Source organism: Anolis carolinensis, chromosome 2 (genome assembly GCF_035594765.1).
Source record: "Anolis carolinensis isolate JA03-04 chromosome 2, rAnoCar3.1.pri, whole genome shotgun sequence".
Taxonomy (NCBI): Eukaryota; Metazoa; Chordata; class Lepidosauria; order Squamata; family Dactyloidae; genus Anolis; species Anolis carolinensis.
In genome coordinates this window covers 139,255,513-139,267,692 of record NC_085842.1, presented here as the reverse complement: position 1 = coordinate 139,267,692, position 12,180 = coordinate 139,255,513, and the positions used below count along the sequence as shown (strand labels likewise).

Genomic DNA, 12,180 nt, shown 5'->3' with positions numbered 1-12,180 from the left:
ATTGATTGGTGGAATCAAGCTATGTAGGATTTTATAGACCAGAACTTAGAACTGGCAGAAGCAGAAGGAAGTGGTATGCTTCCTGAAAGATGTAAGGCAAAGCATGATTTATTTTAAGTTTTTTTTTCTTGCTATACAAGAAGCGATAGGATTAATACCAAAGAAACCTTTCCCCTCCCAACCCATCTGGCATCACATGTGATTATGTGACATGTGATTATGTGACATGATGAAACTGGGTCTTTTTGGCTGTAGAGTGTGGAAAATGGTTCACTGGAGTTACTAGTCTCAGCAGAGTTTGTTTTGCTGTGTGTGCCTTCAAGTCATTTCCAGAAGAGATAACCTCAACAAGACAACATCTGAAGATTATATTGGCACTTTTTCTGAGCTGTGATCGTACTGTGGAATAAAATAGAACTGACAGAATTTGTGTAATACTTGGAAGTCTTTGCAAATTACGGGGAATTGCAGGACTTTCTGTCTGCCATTGAATCCTTCAGCCTTGAGGTGAAATGAGCTGGCCGCAGTTCAGCATTTAGCTGGTTGCTTCTAATAATAAACAATAAATATTACATTATGAAATCCATATTTCCTGTTTACCTTTTCCTCATATGTTTATTTTAATTATTCCTAACTAAAGTTCACATTGTCAGCTGCCCAGAAATATTATTCATACGGCATATTTTGTTTTCTTGATGCACAAAATGTGTCCAGCTGCACAATAGAATAATGCCTAAAGCTAGGTCTGGGAAAAGTCATGTTCATATTTCTATTCCCACTCAGCTGTGACATTTTTTTTTGCAAAACATTTTGCAAAAATTTTGCCATTTAAAAGCATGTGGGATCAAATAATAATAATAGCAGCAGCAGCAACTACTACTACTACTACTACTACTACTGCTACGATACTTGGAACAGGGTGGGCACCCTCTCCCTCGTCTTCCACAGCTGTCCACCCTGATCTATACCTACCTTATTGATAAGCTGAAATGAAATGAGTAGTTTTATCTGAGACGACGACGACGACAACAACAACAACAACAACAACAACAACAACAACAACAACAACAACACTGTGGGACTTTCAAATCCAGACTGACAAAGTTTTGGAACACAACACACCAGACCTCACGATTGTGGAAAATAAAAAAGTTTGGATTATTGATGATGCCATACCAGGTGACAGTTGGAATGATGAAAAACAACAGGAAAAACTCAGCCATTATCAGGACCTCAAGATTGAACTGCAAAGGCTCTGGCATAAATCAGTGCAGGTGGTCCCTGTAGTGATTGGCACACTGGGTGCCGTGCCAAAAGATCTCAGCCAGCATTTGGAAACAATAAACATTGACAAAATTACGATCTGTCAGCTGCAAAAGGCCACCTTACTGGGATCTGCACTCATCATCCGAAAATACATCACACAGTCCTAAATACTTGGGAAGTGTTCGACTTGTGATTTTGTGATACAAAATCCAGCATATAGATCTCGTTTGCTGTGTCATACTATGTCTTTGTGTCAATAATAATAATAATAATAATAATAATAACAATAATAATAATCTTTATTTATACACTACCCTATCTCCTCGAGGAACTCAGAGTGGTTTCCAATACAACAAGAAACATACAACAAACAACAAATTAAAACCATAGAACAATTTAAAACATAAACCGTGTAAAAATACATCAGATATATAATCATATAACAGAATTTAACATGAAAGACAGTGAATGCTCATTTATATAAATATTAATGTATTCTCCCATTTCTCCATATTAAATCAATTCCCTTCATGCTGATAGGATTTAGAAGACAAATTGTTGATAGTCCAAGTGTTTTTTTATATTTTTCTTAGTATTTCCTCATCCTTTTCTTCCAGTGGAGATTCAGCAGTCTTATAGTTCAAACTTACAACTGTGTACTTTTAATATCATTCTAGGGTTTTATCACCTCTCCCTGGTATGGCACCACATTGGATTGAACTCTTACCCTATCAATAGAATAGAATAACTTTATTGTCATAGTACATTGTACAACAAAATTAAATGCTTTCCCCAGCACACATCACAAAACAACACATCCATCCCTCCACACTCCCACTACCACCACCACACAGCCCCAATGCCACATCAATGCGAAACCATGGAGTTCAATATAGTTACGGCTCGAGGATAAAAGCTGTCTCTCAAGCCCCTTCCACACAACTGTATAAAATACACATTGAACTGGATTATATGGCAGTGTGGATTCAGATAGCCCAGATATTGCAGATTATCTGCCTTGATATTCTGGATTATATGGCTGTGTGGAAGGGCCCTCAGTTTGTTTGTCCTTGCCTTTGTCACCCTGTACCATCTGCCAGATGGTAGTAGTAGTAGTAGTAGTAATAATAATAATAATAATAATAATAATAATAATAATAATAATAGAATATCCTAAGTGAGATGGATTCCCAAGAATGCTCTGAGTTTCCTTAAGGCTGCAGGGCCTATAAAGTTCTTTCAAAGAGGAGAGAGGGCAACCAAGGATTCTCTGTGCAGAAATGGTGACCCTTTGGAGTACCTTCCTATTTGCCACTGTGCAGCTACCAAATCACATGCAGATGCAATAGGTTAGGACACTCTCTATAGCACAGCAATAGAAAGTCACCAGTTTTCATTCAGCTGTTGGTTCTTTAGAAGTCTCAGGTAGTACAATCTCTGCTGGGCCCTCATAACCAATGCTGCTGTATGGGTGCCCCAGGTCAGATCCTCCTTAACAGTGAAACCCATGAACTTAAAACTGGCCACCTATTCCACTTGGTCCCCATTTATGACGAAGGGCTGGATTTCTGATCTGTTCCTTCTGTAGTCCACTATGAGCACCATAGTCTTATTGATGTTAAGAACCAGATTATTGTCCCTTCACCACGAGAGCAGCCTATTAAATATAATGGAAAGTTTGATTACTAAAACCTGACTACAAGAATGAGGACTGTGAGTAAATGTTGAAATAATTTACTTTGTAATGGTAAATTCCTTTAGAACAAACTTTTTCAGCCGCAGCACCCTTTTTAAAGCAAAAGGTTCTTGTGGAGCCTCAAGAATGTGTGTGTGTGTGTGTGTGTGTGTGTGTGTGTCAATCAGGTATGGGCAAACTTTTTACATATTGTGTTTTAAAATTTGACAGACGGGCTGGGACAGTTATAGATGGATGGAGAGTGTGTGAACTAACTGAACAAAATATGAACAAATTTCTATGCACGTTGCACATATCTTGTTTCTAGTGCAAAAACAGAAAGAAAGACCAATACAATATTTAAGAAGAACAATTTTAACCAACATAAACATAATAGCATTTCCATGGAACACCCCAGGGTCATCCAGTCCAACCCCCTTCTGCCATGCAAGAAAAGCATAATCAAAGCAATCCAGGCTTTGTAATAATAATATTAATAGGAGCAACCCAGGGGCCATATGTTGGTGAGGAAAAAAGGCTTTTGGAGACAAGGGAGGTAAGGGAGGGGGAGGAGCAAGAAAGAGGAGGGAAAGCTAGGAGGGGGAGGGGGGAGGAGGAGGAGGGAATCGCAGAGCCCCTCAGATGTTTTGGGGTGCCCCAAGGGCTCCACGGAGAACACTTTGAGAATCACTGCTTTAGAACCTCTGTAACTATCTTCTAATTGCTTTGCAGAACATCAAACTATTACAGTAGAGTCTCACTTATCCAACATAAATGGGCCAGCAGAACATTGGATAAGCGAAAATCTTGGATAATAAGGAGGGATTAAGAAAAAAGCCTATTAAACGTAAAATTACATTATGATTTTACAAATTAAGCACCAAAGCATCATATTTTACAAGAAATTGACAGAAAAAGCAGTTCAATACACAGTAATGTTATGTAGTAATTACTGTATTTACGAATTTAGCACCAAAACATTGCAACATTTACTACAAAAACAATGACTACTAAAAGGCAGACTGCGTTGGATAATACAGAACATTGGATAAGTGAAGCTTGGATAAGTGAGACTACTGTATTCTATTATGGAAGTTACTTGATTTTTAGTGACTTCTAAGGGAAGGGAGAACTTATCCTTTTGTGTCTGCTCAAACCATATTTGTGCTTATGCTTTTGTGTCTGCTCAAACCATATTTCATGAAACTTTGATAAATGGTATACTTTTGTTTACTTAGTCAAATTCACTTTTCCCTTGCTGGAATATGGACACAAAAGTGAGGTGATACTCATTTTCACAAAAATACCAGAGTAAATGCTAAGCTGTATTTTTAAACAGAAGTAATACATAATTTAGATTGATGATGCTGGTGATGTCAAAAAAGAAGAAGAATGAGAGGGAAAAGAAAAAGAAGAAAAGATTAAAAGTGAAAAAAAAAACCTGTAACACACAATTGCATACAGTTAATACAGTTCTGATTTCCCTTTAGCGATGTATCGTCTCATATAAGTCTGCAATATTACAAGCACCTGTCTCTCATTTTCAAAGGTGCTACTATACTGTATCTGTTTTTATGCTAATCCAGACAAATACAGCTATGTCTGAATTAAAAGGCTTATATCTCTATCAGGCACTATGAATCACTTTCTGACTATCTTCATTCAAATAATTTGGGAGACACCTCTCATTTTATACAAAAAGCAATTTTGTCTTTGAAATGGAAGCTTCCACAAGTCTCAATTTCCTGATATGCACTTTTCGAGCACAAACAAGAATTTCCAAGCTGCCTGCCACATGGAGACATTCATTATCTCTAATGATAATTGCAGGGCAAGCTTTGCCATTTTGAGCAGCATGTACCCATCAGGTATGGTGATGGGAAGAGGAGTATGCTGAGATTGGAAGCTGTGGTGGAGCAGATGGGGGGGAAGGAGGCATGCCAATGCAAATCATGTTGATGATCAGCTCTGATCGGAAGCTCAGGTAATTGCTGAGAAAAAACACTGTTGTTTGTCCCAAGAAAAGTACTGAGAGAAGGGGCTGCTAAACACTACGTGACTCTGTGTAGATTCACTGTGGTCAAAGGTGATCCCCATGACATCTTGAGTAGCAAAATTTAGGAAATTGTGTCTCTAATGGCTGCTTCTCAAGTGAGCTGTTACCAGGTTGTCTGTCATGGTCAGCTAGAAAAATAAGAGCTTTCATAGCAATGCTGAAATGTCAGTGTGTCCCTAGTTTAAATAGTTTGGGAAACAGGACTTGGAGCATGTAAGTGAGATCAAGAGGGACAAAAAAAGAGATTTGCTTAGAAGGAGATAGTAAGAAGCTGAGAAGAAAAATTCTAATAGGAAAGAGATGAAGAACAAAAGCAGGACACAAGGGAGAGGCCATGGCCAAATAAATTAGTTAACTCTCTCAAATGTTCTCCAGCTAGCAACTACCAGATGAGTTGAAGCCCATAATCTCAGCTAGCAGCTGTTCCTTATTATTTTGTTTTAATGTTGGTATATTGTGGCATATTCAACAGAACTCCTTAGGATAGATGAGGCTCATTGCCATTGCAGTTGAGTCATGGAGAGACACTGAGCTATAGTAACTTTTACAAAGCGAAGGTTTTTGGTGTGGTAGTAAACCTGCCTGGGACCTTTTTCTTTGCAAAGAATATGTTCTATAGGGACTATTTGGTTATATTCCACCACCACCACCCCTTGATGTGGTTGAATAAGATTTGTAGTTTTATAAGAACTTTAGCTTTCTCTGTCAAAGAGTGCTGGTACCTCACCAAGCTACAATTCTCTTGGTATGGGATCATGCCACTGAAGGTGGTGTCAAACTGCATTAATTCTACAGTGTACATGCACTCATGGAAGAATGTAGACAGTTTCAAAGCTTCATTTTGTGTATGGGATGCTCCAGTAGTTTTATCTCTCCTTGCTCATCCTCAGGTACTTAAAGTATAAAACACAAAATAAATAGCTTTTTCTAAATTGTTTGGCATAACTGACTCTGTCTGTAGGAGAGAAAACTCAACTTTCTTTTATTCCAGCATGTCTCAATGTATTTTATATGTTGGTATCCTGCTCTTCATTCATCCTGGGATACAGGATGGTATATATATGGTAGTCCGCTAGTCCGGTAGTCTTCAATTCAGGTGTTGAACAAATGCAATCCTGCTTAGGGCCCTTAGATAATGCCCAGAGATAAAGCTTTTCATCTTTAGAAGGCAAACAAAGTTAGTGAGCTTGCTCATTGGCTGTCATCATTCCATGCAGATCAATTAGTGCATGCCTGGCAACCTTACAATTCTCAAGTGTCTATGTTGCCCAGCCCTGCTGGCTTCCATTCATGAATGTTCACAAGGTCATCACATTCACTTTGCATGTGGAAGCCAATAGACTCTGAAGACTTAATCCTAGCCATAGTGTAAGTGAATTCTAACCTCCATCCAAGTGCAGCTGAACTCATACACCAGCAATTGTCATGATGACAGTCTTTGTTTCACACCAACAAAGGAACACCTGTGTTGAGTTTTGGCTGCCATCCACCCTATCAGCCATTATCACCTTATTCACATACATCCACTACCAACTGAGCATGGGCATGAAAAAGCTTCCAGCTAAAGATTTGCTTCCTACTTACGATGTGCATTTGCTTTCTATAGTGGTTTTGTCTTCTCCCCCATTCCTCTTATGACTTGGTTGGTCTGCTGCAATTGTCGTCTTCTATCTAACATGTTATACTTCTGTGTGGTATCTATGGGGATATGTGTATTTGACTTCATTCATCTGGGAAATAAAGGTTAAATGGAGACATCAGTATGGTTTAAGATAAAAAAAGAAAAATGAGAATAAAACCTCTGAGGCAGTATTGCATATGGGTGTTTATAAATTACAACAAACACAAGAATCCCATATAGATTGCTACTAATAAATTTCAGTGATAAAACATGCAAAGCATTCCAGGAAATATCTTTGAAAATATACATATTTATCATTGCTTTTTAATTTCTTTCTTTTTTAGTTGAAGGGGAGATACATATATTTCAGATAGTCTGAAATGCATTCATGATGCATTCATGAGTCATAAGGAGATGCATTCATGAGTCATAAGGAGGCATCTTCTTTCAACGTCAATTTGATTTAGATCAGAAATAAACAGAAGCCATGTTGCCTCAAATATACTGCTATCCTTTGGTGCCTTTGTTTATCTTATTTACCCTACTAGTCTTTCTCTTAATGCAAAGTTCCAAATCTTTTAATACAACAGGTCTTAAGTAAGTGTTGCAGAATCCTCCCAGTTGCTGACTACTATCTAATAATAAAAAGAGAAAAACATCCCTTCGGGGGAGATAAAGCGAGATATAAATAAATATAATAACAACAATTTAAAGCTTTCCTCCAACAACAAATTGACTTCCCCTGAAGGCTTCTCTAGGTACAGTTTCTTGGCCAAAAAAACAGAAGGGGAAGAATTGAGTGCTACATGTCCTCATGGGCCTCATTTTGTTCAACCCTGCTTTAGATGAATAAATACATTATGTTCAAGGACAGACTTCTGCATGCTATAGACTTACCCATGCCCCATCAAGTGCTGAGGAGGAGGATGTTCCATTCCCAGTGTTAAAGTAAAATTAATTACAAACCTAGCCCATTCTGTAATGAGAATTATGCATTGCCTCAAACAGGAAAATACCTTGGGACAGCTCTGGATAAGAAAGCCTTGCTAAAGAAATGCCCTTTCTAAAGAGATTTAAATTGTCCCCTCACTTCTCTCCTTCAAAAAACAATTAAAAACTCAACTTTGCTCTTTAGCATATGGAGAGGAGGAGGAGGACTTGAGGACTATAGACACATAATATACTGCTGGATGGAATTTGTTTTTGCATTTTGGCTTGTTGGCTAATTGGCCCTGTTACACCACTGCAACATAATTAATTTTAATGTAATTGCAGTTGAATCTTGTTCTTTTAAAATAAAAATGGTTCATGTTTTTATGCTAAATATAATTTTAATTTACTTTTAGATTATATGTTATAATTTGGTTTTGCATGTGGGTTTAATTTGGTATATGTTGGTTTATTTGGGTCCTTGGTTTAGTATTGTATTTGTATTTTGTATTTGTATTGATTGTTATTTGCATTTATTGTTTGTTTGTTGTTGTTGTTGGAATCTGCCCTGAGTCCCCTCGGGGAGATAGGGTGGAATACAAATAAAATAAAGTATTTATTTTATTATTTATTTTCTCCTTAGGGTTGCAATTCCAAAATCACACCACGTCTGCTATGGAGCTTCAAGGGACCCAGCCAAACCAATTGGCACAGCACTTCTGGCATTATCACCTCTACCCATCTTCTAGTAATATACCACAATACAACCCCCCCCCCAAAAAAAACCCAAAAAACAAAAAACAAAAAAATTGTCATGAAGAGATGGTTGTCCTGTATTAAAAGAATCCAGCAAAATAAGGGGAGATGTTAGAGTATTGTTTGTAATTAGTAACCCCTTTATCTACAAATTTTTGAAGGCATCCTCTTCTGTACTATGAAACTTGTGACCTCATTTGCAATTCCTCTTTCTAGACGAATAGCTCTTTTGATAAATGTTATTGTGGAGAAGTCATAGTTATAGTGTTTAATATTTGTCTGTTGGAGTGTGTATTTGTGTTTTAGTTAACAGTAGCCATTTTGAAACATGAGTGAAACAGCAGACATTTTGTTTCATTCCCCAGTGGTTAGGTTACCATGGAGACGAAGGGCTAGCTCATGATAGAGAGAGGTGGGCGGAGCCAAGGAAATAGGAGCGGTTTTTTAAAAAGGAAGAGAAGCCAGTTCAGTTGAGAGTTGGGAGTTGAGAGTGTGTGTGTGAGGGAGAGAAGGAGAGGGTGTGTGTGTGCATGGCTGGAAGCTTTTTAGTCAGGAAGCGCTAAAAAAGATAGGCCTGGCACAGAAACCCTTAGTCAGAACAGACTAAAGGGAATCTAGTAAGATCTCTAGTGGAGAAAAATCTAGTGATCTGGGATTTGATCGGTATTGGATCAAATTATTAGTTTTATTGTAGTGGGGACATTGTCCACGAAGGAACTCGACTGAGGCTGGGTGGTTATAGGGAGTAAACCACTTGTCTATTTAAAGTTATATAAGTTAATCGACCAAACCTGCAACTATAAGCTTTGTACAAAATAAATTTGTTGTTATTTGTTAACAACTGTCTCATCTCATTCCATTTACGTCTGTGGAGCCAAGTTTCATCAGTATTAATTGGTGGCAGTTAATTGAATAAATCACCTAATTGGGGAAAGAATAACAGACATATTTACCTCAGAAAGGGAACCACAACATCTAAATCCCTAAATACAAAAACAGAGGCTGGGATCTTGAAACATAGATCACCCCCTGTAACCCTTCCCCTCATATAAAGGTGATATATATAATCTAGAGGGAATAAAAGATCAAAATTCCCCTCAGCAGTGGAAATAGCAATTACCATTTCCCTGCTTCACCTCATACCTTTCCATCACAGTCACACACACAATACATATTTGGTGGCAGAGGTGGGTTTCAAAAGGATTCCTCCCTGTCATCATCATCCCTGCCTCTCATCTTCCAGGGGGCTCCATGTGAGAAGAATCTTCAATGGGAATTATCACTGGCATAGAGTCACATTCTAGCTGATGAATTTCTCTCTAGATAAAGGGGAAGGAGATCAGCTTTTAGTGTCTAGGGATTTGCAGAATGAGTGATCAAGAGTGATTAGAGCAGGAACCCTGGGGAATACCTCACATTGCTGAATGCAGGTTTTTAAGCACAATCAGCCTTCATCTTGCTTTCTTTAACTTTTCACATAATATCTGGAATTTATAGATTATAAAGAGATCTTTGATTCTGCAGTGACATCAACTTGGCAAGTTGGCCTCCTTTTTGAATTAAGAAGTCAGACTGCAAAGACTACTATAAACATTGTATTGTGTATACAAAATGTTTTGACAGGATAGTGTGATACAATTATTTAAAATGATGAAAGGTACAGGAAATATTAAAATTAGATTATTAAAACCTTATCTCCATTTTTAAAGTGAAAATATGTTGGATTATTCCTAAAGATTCAGAGTTTTTGTGAGAAATGAGCCTCGATTTGACAATATTTTTTGATTTCATAAAAGACTTTTTTGAATACTAAAGACAACAATGCTCAAAGAAATGAATGAGGGTCATGTGGAGGAAGATCTAGAAGGTCCAGATGAACAAGTAATTTTGAAGAAATGTAAAAGGATGAAACATTGCTAAGAGCGGAGTTAAGCTAGAGTTAAAAAACTGAAAGAAACTTTTGGAGGAACTGAAGACTATATGGCTAGAGATTTCTGTCAGAAGGAGGTGAACGATTTTCAAATTGTAGCAGCCTTTTCTGTGATGGACTGGAATGGTTCTGTACTCTCAGAGAAAGAAGAACAACAATGTTGAAAATTGGAAAATATGTGGAGAAAATATCTGCTGAGATCTTGGGATTTAACAACAGGGAGAAAAGTGTGGTTTTGGAGAACTCTGGAAGACCAGGTGTTTTTTCTTTTACATCAGAGAAGAGATGGTGATCTCAGGGACTAGAGAAATGGCAATAGGGGCAAAGAAAGTCCAGGGAGCTGAACAAACCATGGAAGGAGACAAAAAAAATCCAAGATCGAGATGGACTGTGTCCAAAAGATAATGCACTCACCTCATTTTTTTTACATCCATGCTTTACAATGGCAGAGAGCTGGGAGAAAAACCCATGGTAAATATTAATATTTATAAGAGATAAATCTGTTGACTTCTTTTGCTTTGAGATAATTTATATATTATTTTGTTATCACATATGGATGGTTGATTTATACAAAAAGAAATTTCTATTTAAGAAAGCTCCTTCATTATATTAATTTTAAAGCGATGGTTTGAAAAAATGTGATTAATATATAGAGGGTGGAAGAGCTAGATTTAAGTTAGATATATGTATATGAAAGGAGATTAATGTGTTTTGTACATAAATTTAGTTGGCATACATCCTGGAGCTGTAGTCAGTTATAAGATCAACCTTATTATAAACAGGAAATAGTTTATTATTTGATATTTCTTGTTATGATAGTCTACCTATTAAGAAATTGACTTAGTGAGTTAGAATAATCCTTTGATTAATTATGCATATCAATAGTGAGATTTGATATAATTTCTTTCTTTTTTGTGTGCAAAACCCTTTATTGGTGGTATTTTCTGTGGTTTTCTTTGTATTTTTGGATGGATTACATGGGCTGTTTAACTTTTTTTCTGCCTCAGTTTCATTTCATGCTTTGGCAGAGACGTTAAGCAGAGGACTCATAGCAACAAAGGAGGTAGTTGTTGTTGACTATGTCTCACTGAGTTTAGGCCCGGGCTGTGGCACAAGCTGGTGAGTAGTCAGCTGCAGCCAGCTGAGACCAATCACTCTGACCAAGAGGTCATGAGTTGGAGGCCAGCTCAGAGCCTGCGTTTGTCTTTGTCTTTGTTCTATGTCAAGGCATTGAATGTTTGCCTTATATGTGTAATGTGATCCGCCCTGAGTCCCCTTCGGGGTGAGAAGGGCGGAATATAAATACTGTAAGTAAATAAATAAATAAATAGTGTACTTTTGGGTGCTACAATGCATTCTTGAAGCATTTTGAAGAGATTTTATTTTTGCAAACAGGCCATATTCCAATTTTTCCAGTTGGATTTCTGACATGGAACTAAGTAATGATAAAGTAGTGAGTATGGAACATGTTACTTTTAAACATTCATAATGATAATGGTAATATTTATTGAAGTTTTATATTGAGTTAGGTAATATTTTGAGCTACTGTGGTGTTGTGTTTTTATTCTTGGACAGCGACTCTGGAGATTTGGATGGCATTGAAAGCTATGGGGTGACTGTGGGTATGTCAGAGGAAGACAATGCATACCCACTTTGAACAAATCTTGCTAAGAAAATCCCATCATACATTCACTTAGGGTCTCCATAAGTCAAATATGACTTGAAGCTGTACAACAAAATAAATAATGCTTGAGTTATCTAGACTATAGTATCCCAGTTCTTTTGCTGCTACAGAATGTAAGATTCAATTTTGAGCTTCTTTCTTCATTATATAACTCCCAACTTTTCTTATATTCTCCTTTAATTGATTTCTTATCATAATATACTGTCATTCATAGTTCAAAAAACAGCAGTTGAAAAGGCTAGGCAAATAGATTCTTAGGGTT

General features: G+C 37.2%; 1 long non-coding RNA gene across 2 annotated transcripts; it reads right to left on the bottom strand.

Moving 5' to 3' along the window:
* Window positions 1-844: 844 nt before the first annotated feature.
* On the bottom strand, window positions 845-11,936 carry LOC134296265 (uncharacterized). Of its 2 annotated transcripts, none has more exons than XR_010002894.1 (3): window positions 7,516-11,936; window positions 6,582-6,727; window positions 845-1,994 (listed from the first exon to the last, which is right to left on the bottom strand). It is a non-coding gene; the product is annotated as an uncharacterized LOC134296265 (long non-coding RNA). The 2 variants fall into 2 exon arrangements; XR_010002893.1 differs by having other exon boundaries at window positions 9,448-11,936.
* Window positions 11,937-12,180: the final 244 nt, after the last annotated feature.